Source organism: Dama dama, chromosome 7 (assembly GCF_033118175.1).
Source record: "Dama dama isolate Ldn47 chromosome 7, ASM3311817v1, whole genome shotgun sequence".
NCBI lineage: Eukaryota > Metazoa > Chordata > Mammalia > Artiodactyla > Cervidae > Dama > Dama dama.
Window position 1 is genome coordinate 44,859,740 of NC_083687.1, and position 18,801 is coordinate 44,878,540.

The window sequence follows — 18,801 nt, forward strand, 5'->3', positions numbered from 1 at the left end:
GGACTGTAGCCTATCAGGCTCCTCCATCCATGGGATTTTCCAGACAAGAATACTGGAGTGGGTTGCCATTTCCTTCTCCAGGAGACCTTCCTGACCCAGGGTTTGAACCTGGGTCTCCTGCATTGTAGGCAGACGCTTTACCATCAGAGCCACAAGGGAAGTCCCAAAACCTGTAACCATGTTCAAAGGGGGAGACCTACCTGTTTTGTGTGAATTGGTTGCTACTAAAGCAAGACAGATAATACAAAGTGAACACAAATATAAAGTTACAAAACATGGACTTGTAGATCAAAGCCCAGTGTCCAGCCAGTCATTCTGGAAATATTTCACTATTCAATAAGAGAAGGTTATTCTCGAAAAATTTAACTGTAAGTTATTAATTAAAATGGAGACTGAATGAATGGATGGATGGACTAAAGTGATTTTAGGAAGATTACTTAGCCCACCCATGCCTGTTCTCTGATTTTGAGCATGCAGATAGTAATAATACTTACCTTGCAAGGTTTCTGTGAGAGTTATGCATGCCCAGAGCTTTGCAGAATGTGTGGCAAATATTCACTGTTCAACAGACGTTTGTTATTATGTACATACATTTATTTCCTTTGATGCTCCGCTCTACAATCCTTTATCTGCAACTCCCAAATCCCCCGAAACTCTGAAAATCCCAGTTTAGTGGTACAACCATGCCTGATGATGAAAGGCTAATCTGAGGCTTCTAGACCCATTTTGTGAAAATATTAATATGTTTTGCTGCAGAACTATTAATGTATTTAAGCTTCTAAAATCTCAAAACTTCTAAATTCAAAGCTTCTTAGTCCCTTGAGGTTTCAAGTAAGTGACTGTGGCCCTCAAATATGATGCTAACACAATTCAGAGAAAACCAACCAACTTCTGATTCACAGACAAGCTGGCTTTGAATCCAGGATTGGTCATCACTTTGCATCCTCGGGACAGCTACTTAACTTCTCTAAAACCTCAGTGGCTGGTGGATGGATAATTCCTTTTATTGCACAGGATGTGAAACTCCTCAAATTCCTGCACCTCCCCACCCCCCCATGTATCTTTCTCTTTATTCATCCTCATGAAAAACCCATTTTTAGAGACTGCTGCATGCCTGAGTTGTTCAAGGCCACCCTCCCCCTACATGCTTCACCAACTGAACCACAGGTGGATGGCATATGAGCCAAATGAGAAAGTTCTATGGAATTTCAAGAATTAAGAGAATGGTTCAGATGAAGAGTCTGGGTTGATTTGTCCGTATTTTTCTATTTATCCTTCTCTGACGTTCTGCCATTAGCAATTGATGAGTTAACTTCCCAAAGGGCTACTGAGCTACAGCATAATGCATAAAAGCATAAATGGTATAAATGCATAAAGGTATAAATGTCTGACAGTTTAAGGTGGTGCTGGTTTTAATTCATATATAAACTAGAAGGAGGAAAACAAGTTTCACCTCCTATCATTGTTGGCTACAGAAATCAGAAATAGAAAGTTGGAGGATGTGGAGGAGGCAAGATTCAAGATGGGTTCACTGCCAATCAACCAACCAACCAACAGGTTTGCCTGACCTCCATGTGCTCCGCAGAAGCCAGCTCCCATCAGAGTTACAAGTGATAGTTTAGTAGTGAGCTCCGGTATGTGGGAACAGAGGAGAGGGACATCTAGTCCAGCTGAGGGTCCAGGGGTAGAAAAGTAGGCAAGAAGCCTTTCCAATAGAGGTCACCATGAACTGGGTCCCAAGTTAAGTGGCAATGAGCCACATGAGGGGCTAGGGCATACAAGACAGATGTTCTAGGTTAAACATGAAACAATACGCTGGGAGGGAGGAATAACTTCTTCGAGGGCTTGCAGAGCCTGAATTCAAACCTTGGTTCCACTGCTTCTTGACATAGGAGCCTGAGAGGTGTAGGCGGAATAGCGGCTCCCTAAAGACATCCCTACTTTATATCCTTGTCCTGTGACTATGTTATCTTACCCGGCAAAAGGGACTTTGCAGATGTGCTTAAGTTAAGGATCTTGAGATGGGAGATTATCCCGGATTATCCAGGAGTGCCCAATGTAATCACAAGGGTCCTTAGAAGGGGGAGCAGGAAGTCAGAAAAGAGAGAAGGAAAGGTGATGATGGAAACATTGGTCAAGCGATAAGGCCAGGAGGCCAGGAACACCAGCAGCCTCTACAAGGCCAAAGAGGCGAGAAAAAGCAGCACCTCTGGAAAAAACACTCTGCTCCTGATGTTTTGATTTTAAAACTGATTTTGGACTTCTGTCCTCTAGAAGGGAGGGTAATGAATTTGTGTAGTTTAAACCACTGGGTATGTGGTAGTGTATTACACATACCAGTGTTTGATTAGCTCACCTATACAGTGGGGCTGGAACAGCATTTCCTGAGAGGTAAGTTAAATAACATAACAGAAAGTGCTTAGAACACTGCCTTGCGTGTGGTGAGTATTCAATGATTTTTATCACACTAAATGTTATTTCATTCAGTGTGAAATAAGGAGATAAAGGAGCATTTTAACCAATAAAATGACATAAGCAGATTCCCATTGTGTGTGCATGCTCAGTTGCTTTAGACTCTTTGCGACCCCATGGTATGTAGCCCATCAGGCTCCTCTACCCACTATCCAGACAAGAATAGTGGAGTGGGTTGCCATGCTCTCCTCCAGGGGATCTTCCTGACCCAGGGATGGAACTCATGACTCCTCCATCTCCTGCATTGCTGGCTGATTCTTTACCGCTGAGCCACCACTGGGGAAGCCCAAGATTTGCTGTAGGCAGATCCAATGGGACAACGTGAAAAATGGGTTCATGGAGTAGGCAGAGGAGAGGAAAGGTCAGTGGCTGGAGGTCCAGTTAAGAGGCTATAACCATAATCCCAGACAGTGGCAATAAGGTAAGATCTAAGGCAGCCTTTCCTCACCCCTCTATCTTGTTACCCCATTTAATTCTGAAATGCTCCTTAAATATTGCAATCTCATCCTCCACTGGAGAGAAGCTCTTGTCAAAACTCATCAGGTTTCTGATATTCCAGGTGCCCTGGGAAAATCTAACAGGGGTAAGAAAACCTTTTCCACAATTTAAATAAAATCCATCTTCATCACCAAAATAAGAGGTAGAAAACAAAAACTCCCCTTCCAACCTGCCCTTTCCCATCACCACACAAAGATTTCAAAGCAGTTGTCACTCAAGCTTTGAGATTCTGAAGTCTTCAAAACAGCTGGGTCAGGTACTGGGAGGGCCTTAGGGTCTGGCCCCACTCACTCACTCTAAAGTGGGTATTTTGTATTCAGGCCTTGGAGGTTACTTTCTGCTTCGAAGTTTGTTTCTCTGTTTTCCTGGTTATCAGGAGAAAGTGTCTCCTCTCCTCTTTCCTGGGTAACACCTTGAGCTTCGTGACCCTCCCACCTTCTCCTCCCTCCCCTCCTTCCTCAGCAAAAATCCTTAGCAGGCACGTGTGCCTCGCCCCGTCACCTCTGTCCACAGAGACAAGCAGGGGCCTGCTGTCCCACGACGATGTAAACACAGCCAGTCTGGAAATTGATCTGGTTTCTGTTGCTTCCTTTCTCTTGAATTAAATTAAAAAAATAAAAGTGAGAAAGACGCCAAGGGTTAAGAGACAGGAGCAGAGAAGAAAAACAGCTCTTAAATGCTGCTTTGCTCATCCTTGAGAAGGTGGGGGAGACGGGGAAGAAAGCTCCTTTGTTAAGGGAAGCAAGGCTGGAAGACTCTGCTGAATGAACCTCGCGGGCCTGTCCCCGGGAGAAGAAACACAGGAGATGGTGATGCTCCCTTTAATATTTGGTCCACTTAAACAGGTGCGAGATTAACCGAGAGACAGTCAACAGTCCCGGGGTGGGCGGGGCAAGAAGAGAATGGGCGGGACCAGGACGAGATGAGTGGGCGGGCCAGAAGAGGAGTGGGCGGGGTCCGGATGAGACGAGTGGGCGGGGTCAGGACGAGACGAGTGGGTCACTGGCTGACGCTCCGCACCTGCGTCCCCCGCCTCTTCGTCTTCTGCCCTCCTATGCCATGAGGTCGGGGGCATCTACAGGGCAGCCTCACCGAGGCCCCTCTGTCTCGGGGCTTTCCGAGCTGTCTGCTAAGGGGAGGCACCAGCAGGAGATGGAAGGGACCGGGCGGTCCCATGGGTGGCCGCAGCCCCCTCCCCGCCCCAGCGCTCTCTGCCTTCTGTTGACCTGGTCCCTCCATCATCAGCCCGCCAGTCCTAGAGGTGGTGACCGCTTCCGGCATTTGTTGTTTCCGGGGCCTCATCGCCCCACGCTGCTTCCTTTCCTCCTGCCTGCCCTTCTGTAAATAGTCCCTCCATTACATTCTTTTCAGCTGAACCCTCTGGGTTGTGCCATCTGTTTCCTGCCAGGTCCTGGCTGATACTGTCAGTAAACCTTCTCTCCCTTAAGCTTAAAATAAGTTGGTGTCGTCTGTGTACCCAGGGTCAGTAGCTAACACCTGTAGCAACGGACTGCTTGTGGGCTGAACTTTCGGCTGTGCACCCGCGTCTGCTCTGCCTTTCCCATACTTCCTATTTGGCTCATTATCTGCTGATTACTTTGTTTCCTAGCCCAAGTTTGTGATTTGCAGGACAGTAGGAATAGGAAAATTGTAGGTAGCTATAGGATAGTGTGGTATGGTGTATGACCTTGGGCAATGATGCAACTCCGTGTGCCTCAGTTTTCCTCATTCCTAAAAATGGGTATAATAATAGCGTTGTCTTATAGGGTTTTCATGAGAGCTAACTAAATGTAAGTGAGTATGGCACATAGGATAGGGCACAGCACAGAGTAAGTGCTCAATAATTGGGAACTATTTTTATTACCTTATTAGAGATAGGATTTTACTTGGAATTAAATCGTGAGGTTTGAATTCCAGGTCTGTCACTGAGTAAGTGGGTGACTTTGAAATAACCACTTAAACTCCTCAAGTTCAAGTTTTGAGTTCAGAGCATGGGATTCACAATAATTGCCTCACTCGATGGGAAAGTTTTTTGTAAACTTGAAAGCACTATACAAATATGAGGTAGTCTCACCACATGGTGGTAGAAAATTCCCTCTGTTATATGTGGGTCTTTGCTCTGGTTCATGGGTTACCATTTTTCTAGGAGTGTTTCTCCAGATAAAAATGGGTATTTGTTCCCCATCCAGTACTTGTGGGAACATAGTTTTTTTTTTTGGGGGGGGGGGGGACATAGTTTTATCCAGGTCTTCCTAAGAGGCCCTAATGATAAAGAACCCACCTGCCTATGCAGGAGACCTACGAGATGTGGGTTCCATCCCCATGTTAGGAAGATCCCCTGGAGGAGGGCTGGCAACCCACTCCAGTATTCTTGCCTGGAGAATCCCATGGACAGAGAAGCCTGGTTGGCTATAGTCCATGGGGTTGCAAAGAGTCGGACATGAGTTATATCTAAGGAAGACAAGAGAAAGGCAGGGTGATGGTTATGGAGGGAATCTGTAAGGGGTATGGTGGTGTGTATGTGTGTGTGTGTGTGTGTGTGTGTGTGTGTGTGCACTCCTGTGGTACTTTTTCTGGCTTTCGAGGAGCCATATTCTTCAGGAGCCCAAGGGCAGCTCTCCTTGGCTGAGACTGAGGATGTGTCTGGAAACCTGAGTGACTAGGAAGGAAAAGACCCAGAAAAGACATGGAATACTCAGCCATCAGGAGAGAGAGGGTGCAGTCAGGCTGGAACGGAGCAGGCTACAGGGACCACTGCTGGTTCCCCAAGGGTCCAGCCCAGTGGAACCCTGAGACCCTGTGGGAGCCTCAGGTGGTCACATGACACTGGATTTTGCACTTCCTCTTCTCAGGGCCCGTCTCTACCAACCAGTGCTGATTTTGGATGCTGCTTAGCAGATAGACCCTGGTGCTGGGTAGGATTGAAGGGAGGAGGAGGAGGGGACGACAGAGGATGAGAGGGTTGGATGGCATCACCGGCTCAATGGACATGAGTTTGAGTAAACTCCAGCAGTTGGTGATGGACAGGGAAGCCTGGCATGCTGCAGACCATGGGGTCGCAGAGTCTGATACAACTGAGCAACTGAACTGAACTAGCTGATAGATCCTCCCCCCCTCTTCCTCAGAGTGGTCCTTTCTTGGTCCCCAGGCATTTCTGGTACAAAAGTGCAGAATGATAATCGCTCTTACTTCATCTGAGGTTATCCCCAGACTCTGGGTCTGGACCATCCCCATGTAATATGCCTGGTGCTCCTTGCTCGCGGTAGTTTCTGGAAAATCCTACTAGCTCAGCGTCAGCAGAGCCTGCACGGCTCCCCTGTGACCTTGCCGCTGCTTGTGGCTTTGCCTGAGGCTCGGCAAACTCCAGAGCTCACAGCTGGCCCTGCCGCCCTGACGCAAACGCTCCCCTGGCGGCGACCCAAAGGCTATTTCTGAGGCTCTCCTGGCATCTGTGTCCTGAGGGCTCGTGTACCAGCCGTTGAAGGGCCCACATTTCTCCGTCTCCAGGCTCTGCTTCCCTCTCCCGTTGTCCTCTTTTTTCTGGCAAACACACTCGTCTGTGCCTTTGACTTGGTTGCCCTGCAGTGATGGGTGTTTCTCTGCCCGGACTTGGATATTTGTTGATGCTGTCAGACTGACCCACTGCTCCTTTGCAGAGGGTTTTGTTTTTGTTTATTCAGTTGGCAGAGACGCCTGCAGGCACTGGTGTCCCATCTCCTCGCTTGTCACGCAGCCTGGTGAGTCTACAATGTTTGGGCTTCTCTGGTCAGGCCTGGGAGACCCAGGGTGCCCACACCCCTCCACACTCCCACACCCCTGAGTCTACCTCCCAGCCCAGGTAGACTCACCTGGGACCCTGCGACATCTCAGGGGAAGCTTGACTTTTGCCTCGCCCAGCCCACACCTTTCAGAATAGATAAGGACAGTCAGAGGTCTGGAATTCGGGATTGAAACATCACATCAGGGCACCTGGTTGAAAAGGCTCTGGTTATCAGTCCAGATTTCCCACCAAACAACTTTCCCAAAAACATGATTTCCACTTTCACTTAGAAACCATTTTGCTGAGTCCCGTCCCTTAAGCCTGCTTTGTGTTAGGGGAAGCACACTGATTGAAACCGCCCACCCTGGCCAGGCACCATAGTAACTATTTGCATGAGTTGTTTTATGGCAGGAGATCCTGATAAGGAATACGGAACTAATAGGCCACCACCAGCCGGAAGAGTTCGGGAAAGATCGAGAGGAGACACTACCTGTCCGTCCACTTCCCAGAATCCCTCTCGCTAGCATCCATCTTGGCTGAGCGATGCGTGCGCCACCAGGAAAGACTCTGAATTAGAATGACTGGCCAAAGACCACCCGGAAACTAATCCCATCACCATAAAACCCAAGACTGCGAGCCATGCGGCAGAGCAGTTCTCCTGGGTTCCCTTACCTACTGCTCTCCACCCGGGAGCCCTTTCCCAATAAAATCTCTTGCTTTGTCAGCATGTGTCTCCTCGGACAATTCATTTCCGAGTGTTAGACAAGAGCCCAGTTTCGGGCCCTGGAAGGGGTCCCCCTTCCTGCAACACTTGGACCCCATTGATGAATTGTCGGGGAACAGAACAGATGGGAATTTCTTCCTTTCTGTCCACTTCAACAGGTTCTCTGACCTAGTTCTGCCTATACTGAAAAAAATATTTTTTTGTTTGCAGATTCCAATATACAGTATGAGGTTTCTGAAAATGCCTATTCTTAAAGTATATTTATTATTAGGTGAAAAGACTCCTCTTATTCTTCAAAAAAAAAAAAAAAGATCAAAGATCCTAAATACTTTGTTCTGGCTTTTTTTTTTTTTTTTTTAACAGATGAAACCACTTAGCATTCCTTAGCTGAAACAGAAATGTAGTCAGAGGAAGCTGGATGCAAATATTTGCATTATATACAATTTTAGTAGGAAGTATGTGGTTCAGCTGGTAAAGAATCTGCCAGCAATGCAGGAGAGCTGGGTTAGAATCCTAGGTTGGGAAGATCCCCTGGAGAAGGGAAAGGCTACCCACTCCAGTATTCTGGCCTGGAGAATTCCATGGGCTGTATAGTCCGTGGGGTCACAGAGCTGGATGCGACTGAGCGACTTTCACTTCACTTCACTTTATTCTAAACTTTTCCAAAGTGTGAGAACTACAGAAGCATAACAGCAATACTGAATACATTTCAAATTTTGTAACAGGGATTTACATGATAATGTGGTACATTATCTAGATCTTTAGAAGGCAAATCTCAAAAACCTTCTTCAGCTACTGGGCTTTTTCAGTTGCAGGAAGCCCTGAATGACATGCTCTGCTGGAGACAGAGAATTTTTTTTGACAGTGTTCTACCCGCCATGTGATATGATGATCATTTTAATGAACTCCATGTCCTTGAGTCATATCTTAATGAGAACTTGCTGGCTGAATAGGAAAAAGGAAGGTACAGATTAGAGCTGGACAAAAGTACTTAAAGAATTTCATTATTAAAACATTCATCTTCCAAAGAATAAAGAGGGTGTGTGAATTCTTCCAGTCATTATTGGGTTGGGACACGGTAGCCTCCTGAATATTTCTTTTTAAGTGGCTCATGATAGAAAATTTCAGATAATAATGTAATGAAATTCCACTTCTCCAGCACCTAGTTTCAACAGTTATCAACATTTTGCCAATCATATTTCATCTATCCTCCCTGGATTATTTTTTAAATTAAAAAAAATTGTTTTTTAAGTATTTTAAAGTAAACTCCAGTTAATATAAATGCTTGCATGATGATTAATTTTTTGTGTCAGTTTAGATGGGTCACTGTATTAGTCTGCTAAGGCTACTGTAAGAAAATACCAGAGTAGCTTAAACAGCGAAAGTTTATTCTCACAGTTGTGGAGGTTGAGTCCAAGATCAAGGTGCCAGCAACACACGTGTGATTCTGAGGCCTCTTTTCTTGGCTTGCAGGCAGCAACCGTCTTCCTTTGTGCTCACGTGACCTCCACTGTGTGCATTTCATAAGGCCTGCAATCCTATTGATCTAGGCTCCACCCTTAATTTAACCTTAATTACCTCCTACAGTCCCTATCTCCAAATACAGTTATGTTGGGGGTTAGAGTTTCAACATAATTTGGAAGGTGGAGAACGGAGGACACAGTTCAGCTCATAACAGCCACTGTACTCAGCAATTTGGTCAGATATTATTCCAGATGTTCCTGTGAATGTATTTTTCTAGACACGAATAATATTTAAGTCTGCAGACTCGGAGTAAAGCAGATTGCCCTCCATAATGTGGACAGGCCTCATCCAATCAGTTGAAGGCTTTAATAGAACAAAAACTGAATTAGAGTTCTTTGTTAAGCCCTGTGTTCTCATTTGGGGCTTAGACTATATGCTCATCTCTTAATAGAATATGGTGCATTGAATGGTCAGCTGGATTATTTGACAGTAGGCTTTGTTCCAATTCCTCCTCACTCATTAAGCTTATGGACATTTGCCTTCCTCTGTGGACCACTTTATAGGAAAGGGAGTACATTGACCAATAGACATGAATATTTCAATTCTCCAGGCAGTTGCATTACTGATGAAATTATATATAGGCATTTTGATTTATACATCTATTTTCCATGACTTTGGTCAATGTGAGTCAATCCCCAGAATCTGATTGGCTGAATAAAATGAAAGAAACTGAATTGCTTGACATTCTCAGGTCAAACTCTGGACTAACAACCCCACCAAGATCCTGTCATTGAGGGAAGCCCTGCCTGCAAAGTCTGCCTACCTCTCTCTTTGAAGTAGCATGTTATTTTTGTCCTCTTGGGAAGAGAACCTTTCACCATCAAGAACACTGAATGGAACATTAGCCTTGTTTCCTTTGATTCTAGTCATTTTAACTCCCCCCCCCCCAAAAAAAAAAACACACACACACAAAGGGCTCCGCTGTGCTCTGCACCTTGCATTCTTCAACCTCACCGCTCCATGGTTCTGCCTCAGAGACTCTGCCCTGCTGTTTCTTCAGCCTGGAGCCATCTACCACCTCAACACACACGAACATAATTACTTTTTATTCATTTTTCAGCTCTCAGCTCAATTATCATCTTCTCGGGGAAATCATCCCCAGTCCTTAGACTAGGTGATATCCTTCTGTTATATGCTATCATGGCACACAACACCTTTCCTCCCTAACACCTGTCACTGTTTGTAACTAAACATTTATTTGTGTAATTATTAGATTAGCATTGAGAGATAAGGACCACTTCTGTTGTGCTTACCTTCCCATCTTCTGTGCCCTTCACCAGCCCAGCACAACAGTAGGTGTTGATTACTGACATCAGTGACTAAATGACTGACATCTCCCCCCAGGAGAGGATAGTGAACCCAGCACACTAGGAATCCAACACACTTGGGTGCATATGATGGGTAACCCACTGCATCCGGACTCCTTTCCTCACCTGCAGCACCGTATTCCTCAAACCTGGACCAAGGCCAGACATCTATTAACATCCTAAGAGTCACCAGCTGGCTTAACCATGGAACGTAACCCTTCATCCTGGGTTAGTCAGGTGCTGTAGGCTGGTGTGGAGTGTGTTCTTGGGGGTACCTCTCCCCATGCAGTCTTGTATTCACACCATATTGGTCCTGGTTTCTGACCGACTCTCCTCCTTAAATTCCAGTTTTCTTCTGTGGTGAGTTCAGTTCATTTCAGTCACTCACTTGTGTCCGATTCTTTGCGACCCCATGGACTGCAGCACGCCAGGCCTCCCTGTCCATCACCAACTCCTGGAGTTGTCCATTGAGTCGGTGAAGCCATCCAGCCATCTCATCCCCTGTCGTCCCCTTCTCCTCCTGCCTTCAACTTTTCCCAGCATCAGGGTCTTTTCAAAAAAAGCACTCTGTGATGAGTGCTCTGCCCCAAATGCCAGCCCCCTTGATGCTCTGCTCAGCGCCCATAGTTCTGTCCCTCTAGGGGACTGGCCCACTGTCACCTGACTGGCCCATTGTCAAATCTGTCACATACTGGCTGTGTGACCTTGAACATGCCAGATCAGCTCTCTGAGCCTTAGTATCCGTAATGGAAATGCTAGGCCAACAGCCTGGTCTTCTAGGGTGCTGGAGGAACTAATTAGAAGATTATAGATAGCAATACTTCCTCACCGAAAGTAAAGAGAACCTTGCAAGTCTGGATTTGGGGAAAGCATCTGTAAATAGGAGACCCTTGAGGTGAGATGGGAAGGACAAATAAGAGTTACTCTGAAAGATGTATGGTGGCAATGATGACAGATTAATTCATTTCAATGAATATTTTGGGGGGCAATTGCTGTTTCTCCAGAACTGGGTTATTAGTTGGGAGAATGCAAAAAAGGCATGCAAAGGCTCCTGACTTTGTGTTGCTGAGGGTTATGTTATGGTGACCATATTCATATGGTCGTATTCATATGGTGACATATTCATACAGACCGAGGACTCTGAACCACAGTATTTTATCCCTTAAGGAGAAAAATCTGGAGACATTTTTGCTTGTCATGCCTGGAGGAAAGAGATGTGCTTACTGGATCTAGTGGGTAGAGGTCAAGGGTGCTATACTGTACTGACCTATACTGAGTTTACATCCTTGCAAAGGCTCTTAAACAATGGGCCATAAGGCTGGCTCGGGACACCAGGGGGTGGCTTCAAGGGTGAGATGTGAGATGAATCTTGAAAAGTAAGTTGGATTTTAAGAAATGGAAACGTCTGTAGCCTCCACTTGGGCACCTAGTGATGTTTATCATGTGGTTTGGATAATTGCTTTGGTGGGGTCAAACCAGGCACTCAACACTATGAAGGTCTGTGGCAAGGACTGTTCTGGCAGTGTAGGCCGGTTAGCAGCACCCTTGACCTTGCTGATCTTAGCAAGAAGTTGCTTACGGAACCTAGGGGGCGCTGGCGCGTCCATTCTCTTACAGTCATGCCAGAGAGTGAATTCCAAAAGCCCTGGGAAGAAAGACAGCTCTACTCTGAATAATCAAGTTGGCAGGGGACAGCCCAGTGGGCCTTGTAGTGTCCTTGGAGAACCTTCTTCGGTTTCCAACTTCATTTGTCTGTTTCTGCCTGTCTTCCGTATCAGGCAGAAGAAAACTTTTCAAACTCAGAAACTTTTTTTTTTTTTAAACTTCAAGTCTGCCCCAATTCTTGGTGGGGCTATGGCTGTGTTGAAAATGCTTGCTTATTTGCTTAAGTTCTTGGGTGTGATATTGGTTTTGTACGGGGATCCTAGTATCTCTTGATTTTGTATGTTTATGGGATTTTCCAGGCAAGGATACTGGAGTGGGTTGCCATTTCCTATTCCTACTTCCTACTAACAGAAGCAGAAGATATTAAGAAGAGGCGGCAAGAATACACAGAAGAACTATACAAAAAAGATCTTCATGACCGAGATAATCACGATGGTGTTATCACTCACCTAGAGCCAGACATCCTGGAATGTGAAGTCAAGTGGGCCTTAGGAAGCATCACTATGAACAAAGCTAGTTGAGGTGATGGAATTCCAGTTGAGCCATTTCAAATCCTAAAAGATGATGCCATGAAAGTGCTGCACTCAATATAACAGCAAATTTGGAAAACTCAGCAGTGGCCACAGGACTGGAAAAGGTCAGTTTTCATTCCAATCCCAAAGAAAGGCAATGCCAAAGAATGCTCAAACTACCACACAATTGCACTCATCTCACACACTAGTAAAATAATGCTCACAATTCTCCAAGCCAGGCTTTAGCAATATGTGAACTGTGAACTTCCAGATGTTCAAACTGGTTTTAGAAAAGGCAGAGGAACCAGAGATCAAATTGCCAACATCTGATGGATTGAAAAAGCAAGAGAGTTCCAGAAAAACATCTATTTCTGCCTTATTGACTATGCCAAAGCCTTTGACTGTGTGGATCACAATAAACTGTGGAAAATCCTGAAAGAGATGGGAATACCAGACCACCTGATCTGCCTCTTGAGAAACCTGTATGCAGGTCAGGAAGCAACAGTTAGAACTGGACATGGAACAACAGACTGGTTCCAAATAGGAAAAGGAGTATGTCAAGGCTGTATATTGTCACCCTGCTTATTTAACTTATATGCAGAGTACATCATGAGAAACACTGGGCTGAAGGAAGCACAAGCTGGAATCAAGATTGCTGGGAGAAATATCAATAACCTCAGATATGCAGATGACACCACCCTTATGGCAGAAAGTGAAGAAGAAGTAAAGAGCCTCTTGAGGAAAGTGAAAGAGAAGAGTGAAAAAGTTGGCTTAAAGCTCAACATTCAGATCCCATCACTTCATGGCAAATAGATGGGGGAAACAGTGGAAACAGTGTCAGACTTTATTTTGGGGGGCTCCAAAGTCACTTCAGATGGTGACTGTAGCCAGGAAATTAAAAGACGCTTACTCCTTGGAAGGAAAGTTATGACCAACCTAGACAGCATATTAAAAAGCAGAGACATTACTTTGTCAACAAAGGTCCGTCTAGTCAAGGCTATGGTTTTTCCAGTAGTCATATACGGATGTGAGAACTGGATTATAAAGAAAGCTGAGTGCCAAAGAATCGATGCTTTTGAACTGTGATGTTGGAGAAGACTCTTGAGAGTCCCTTGGACTGCAAGGAGATCCAACCAGTCCATCCTAAAGGAAATCAGTCCTGAATATTCATTGGTAGGACTGATGTTGAAACTGAAACTCCAATACTTAGGCCACCTGATGCGAAGAGCTGAGTCATTGGGAAAGACCCTGATGCTGGGAAAGACTGAAGGCAGAAGGAGAAGGGGACAACAGAGGATGAGATGGTTGGATGGCATCATCGACTCAATGGACATGAGTTTGGGTAAACTCCGGGAGTCGGTGATGGACAGTGAGGCCTGGTGTGCTGTCGTTCATGGGGTTGCAAAAAGTCGGACACGACTAAGCAACTGAACTGAACTGAACTGAACTCCAGGGGATCTTCCCAACAGAGAGATGGAACCCATGTCTTCTGTGTCTCCTGCCTTGCAGGTAGGTTCTTTACCCGCTGAGCATTAGGGGAAGCCCATTTTATTGAAAACCCCAGGTCAATATCAGGTCAGAAGCTGGCCAGCCCAGCTGTGGATGATTTTGAGCGAGCAGCTGGAATTACTTTTCAGATATTTTGGCAACAGGGAAATCCCAAATGTATTTTGCCCCAAGCACTTTTACACTTCTTTAAAAAAATATTTGTAATGTAGAAATAAATTTAATCTCTGAACCCTTAATTACTTTAAACTTGACTCATTCAAATAGTATTTATATTTAAAAAGATGTTTTGTTCCAAGAAACCTGTAAGACATTAAAAATCCTACCCACTCTACTTTCTGTTGCCAGAAATAGAAAAAGCGTGACTGCCAAGAATAAATGAAACTTCACAACCACTTCATAAAACTATTTGACATTATTTCACAAAATCGAACATTCATATAACCTATGACCCAGCGATTTATTCTTAGGTGTATACCTAACAGAAATCCCTGCAGGATATGCATTAAAAAGACATGTACCAGAGTGTTCAGATGACAATTTCTAACAACTCCAAATTATAAGCAGACCCAAATATCCATGAATAGTAGTGTGAGCAGATAAATTGTTTTATAGTCATTTAATGGAATATTACACAGCAATCAAATGAAAGAACTACAACTTTGCATAACACCCTAGGTGACTCTTCAAGACAACATATTCAGTAAAGGAAGTCATACAAGAAAATACACGTTATATTATTCCATTTATATAAAAAATTTTAAAGCTAGCAAAACTAATCTTTGTTAGAGGTGAACTGTGGTTAGCTTTGAGGGGTGGGGAGTGGTGATAGCAATAGAGAGGGTTAGAGGGGCCTTCCTAGGGTGCTGGTAACATTCTACTTATCGACCTGGCCGGTGTTACATAGACAAGAACACTCTGGCGTAATGTACTACCCACTTTGGACTAATGAACTTTTTAATAAATAAGTTTTTTTTTAAGTAAAAAATGCATTCTAAATCTCATAAGTTTTAATATTTTAGGAACACGATCTAAATCTAAGAAAATATATTCTTTCCTCCCAAATCTTATTCACATTGCTTTACCTAATTAGAAGGTAGTCTCCATTATAAGTAAATAAAAGAGCCTCTTGATGAAAGTGAAAGAGGAGAGTGAAAAAGCTGGCTTAAAACTCAACATTCAAAAAATTAATATCATGGCATCCAGTCCCATCACTTCATGGCAAATAGATGGGGAAACAATGGAAACAGTGAGAGACTTTATTTTGGGGGGCTCCAAAATCACTGCAGATGGTGGCTGTAGCCATGAAATTAAAAGACGCTTGCTCCTTGGAAGGAAAGCTATGACCAACCTAGACAGCATATTAAAAAGCAGAGACATTCCTTTACCGACAAAGGTCTGTCTAGTCAAAGCTATGGTTTTTCCAGTAGTCATGTATGGATGTGAGAGTTGGATTATAAAGAAAGTTGAGCACTGAAGAATCGATGCTTTTGAACTGTGGTGTTGGAGAAGACTCTTGAGAGTCCCTTGGACTGCAAGGAGATCCAACCAGTCCATACTAAAGGAGATCAGTCCTGGGTGTTCATCGGAAGGACTGATGCTGAAGTTGAAACTCCAATACTTCGGCCACCTGATGCGAAGAGTTGACTCATTGGAAAATATTGAAGGCAGGAGGAGAAGGGAATGACAGAGTATGAAATGGATGGATGGCATCACTGACTTGATGGCTATGAGTTTGAGCAGGCGCTGGGAGTTGGTGAAGGACAGGGAAGGCTGGCGTGCTGTAGTCTATGGGGTTGCAAAGAGTCAACCGTGACTGAGTGACTGAACTGAACTGAACTCCACTATAAAGTACATAACTTGTATATTTGAATCATTTGGAATACCTAGAATGGATATCAGTATAACAGTTTAGGTTAGAATGAAAATAATCAGTTGGTCTTCTGACTATAGAGTAGATAAAGATTCCCATAGGTCTCTTTACAGATAAACCACAGTTTTCTTATAATTCACTAAAAATTTCCATGTCTCTATTAGCTAAAAAGAAAAAAGGAAAAATGTTTCATTTAAAGTGAACTCAGCTCTTTTCTAGTACAATATAGCTTTCTGAATCTTGAAACGATTCTGACATGGGGTTGGAACTCAAGCATAGGAACAGAAAATTTTCAAGTCTGCAAATGATAAAGATGTTTCTTGTGTATTTCAATTTGCTTACTGGTGAGCTACATGCTCTTGCTTAGAACTGTTTGAATTATTTTAGAAAAAAATTATTTTATTGAAGTATGGTTGATTTACAATGTTGTGTTAGTTTATTTGAGTTCTTGAAGGATTAAAACGAACCACCCAAGTTTCCTTTTCAAAGCTCCAGGGTCTTTAGCATATTAGGAATGTTAATGGGATTGGCATGGCATCCAGTATGGGCATATTTGGGTATTAGGGTTTCATGCAATGGATATAATATTGTTCTCAGAGAAAAATGTGGTTACTGAGTTTTGGAGTCAGTTTTCAAAGAGTGTTCTACTTTACAAAACCTACCCACAGGTATCATAAAGACCACGCTATGGTTAAAGGGAGTCACAGGGGATAAAAGAAAGGGCAACCTCTGCCTTCTAGATCCTTCTAGATCCAGACTTGGACTGGTCTACTTATTTGTGTGGGCATTAAAAAAAAAAATTCTACTGGACCAGTTACTTTTCAGTTTCTCCTCTTTTCCTATGGCACAAGTACTTCTCAAACAGCCCAGGGCAGTACCTGACAAGTATTGACAGGCTCTTGGAATGAATGGGTACAAGACAACGAAAACTGTGCAGAGTAGGGTGGGACCTTAGTCACTAACACAAGCCTCACTTTTCAGGGAAGGAGGCGTCAGTGCAGCTTCGCTGCTGGTGACAGGTGGAGAATGACTGCAGGTTCTTCTCCGTTTCGTCCCCTCTTTCTTACCCTCTGGCTGGTAAGATAGTGCTGCTCTTTGCCTCTGCGTGTCACAGAACTTTGGGTTGGGAAGCTGATCTGAGAATCAGAGGCCATAAGAGCAGGCTTCTTAATCTTGTCACCCTGCTGCCCACTTGTCCATGGGATAGCTGGCTTTAGAAATCTCTTACCTCCTCTTTCCGTTCCCTAGAGCTCTACCTGAGCCTCTATTTCCAAAGTATGACGTTCAAGTTGCCCTCTTGGATGTTGCCATCAAAGTCCCCCTCTTAGGCTTCCCTGGTGGGCCAGTGGTTAAGAGTCTGCCTTTCGGAGGGACGACTCGAATTCCAGTTGGAGGCTTCTTTGAGCTTGCCGGGTAGACATCACGAGCAAAGCTTACCCTCCCAAGACGAAGAAATTTATGGACAAGAAGTTATCATTGAAATTAAATGGTGGCAGACATGTCCAAGGGATATTGTGGGGACTTGACCCCTTTATGAATCTTGTGATAGATGAATGTGTGGAGATGGCAACTCGTGGGCAACAGAACAATAGTGGAGTGGTGAATACGAGGAGATGGTATCATCATGTTCAAAGCCTTGGGACGAGTATGTGTTCTCCAGAGAATGGTTGTATTCTCCAGAGAAATCAGCTGCTTCCATGTGTCCCCTCTCCACATTTTACCATGAGAAAAAATTGGGTTGTGTACATTTTCTTGCTGAAATTTTTTGTACTTTTGAAATAGTCAAAAAAGAAAAAAAAGGGGGAGAGAGAGAGAACCCATGTTGCAGTGCAAGAGATATGGGTTCGATCCCTGGTCTGGGAACATCCCACATGCCTCGGAGCAACTAAGCCTGTGTACCACAACTACTAAACCCATGAGTTGCAAGTACTGAAGCCTGAATGCCTGGAGCTTGTGCTCCGAAACAAGATAAACCACCAAAATGAGAAGCTGGCGCGCCGCAACTAGACAGTAGCCCCCGCTCTCCACAAGTAGAGAAAACCCTTGTGCAAAACAATAAAGACCCAGTGCAGCCATCATAAGAAAAAGTTCCACACTCACATCGCTACTGAGAGTCCTAAATAAACACTGAGGTTTCTATCTGATGCATATCTGTCTCCATTCTAGTGTGTGGTTTCTCCCCAGGGTTGGACAGGTCCTAAGAGGCTTCAGCAGCTCCTCTGAACTATTCTACCAGTTCTCTTTACAACATGCAACAAAAATGTGACCTCATTTATGTTTCTGCAGTGCAAGCAAGAAGAGGCAGGTTACCTGCTCGGCACTCAGCCCAGGCAGAGTCCTTTGCAAGTGGAAAATAACTGAAAATAAGAGTTATCCACAGAAGGAAGAAATCCTGAGCAGGTGAACGCCAACTCATTAACAATGAAACTGACGCCTCTGCTTCTGGAGCCTCTTGAGTGACAGGGTAACGCCACATCTGGGCAGGCCCTTGCCTCCAGTCTAGGTGCTCAGCGGTCACTGGTTGACGAATCCTGCAGAGGTGGGTCCTGGTAACACTGATGCCCCTTTGAGTCCTGGAGCATCCCATGACTTCCGTGAATACAGGTCTCATTTCATAAAGGAGCCAGAATTTGGTTAACAATCCTGGGTATTGTCACAGGGTATTTGAAATTAAAATATGTGGCTCCCAAGAAAAGAGGAAATTCCGTCCATACAAGGTGAACTAGGACCTGAGGACCACCCACATATATATGGTTCCCTAGTGGCTTCTCTGGTGGCTTAGATGGTGAAGAATTCACCTGTGGTGCAGGAGACCTGGGTTTGAGTCCTAGGAGGGGAAGATCCCCCAGAGAAGGAAATGGCAACCCTCTCCAATATTCTTACCTGGAGAATTCCATGGTCAGAGGAGCCTGGTGGGCGATAGTCCATGGGGTGGCAAAGAATCAGACACGACTGAACAA

General features: G+C 44.6%; 1 long non-coding RNA gene across 1 annotated transcript; it reads left to right on the forward strand.

Annotated features, from left to right (window-relative positions):
- Nucleotides 1-3,998: 3,998 nt before the first annotated feature.
- On the forward strand, nucleotides 3,999-7,425 carry LOC133059201 (uncharacterized). The gene is made up of 3 exons (XR_009693494.1): nucleotides 3,999-4,231; nucleotides 6,651-6,707; nucleotides 7,142-7,425. It is a non-coding gene; the product is annotated as an uncharacterized LOC133059201 (long non-coding RNA).
- Nucleotides 7,426-18,801: the final 11,376 nt, after the last annotated feature.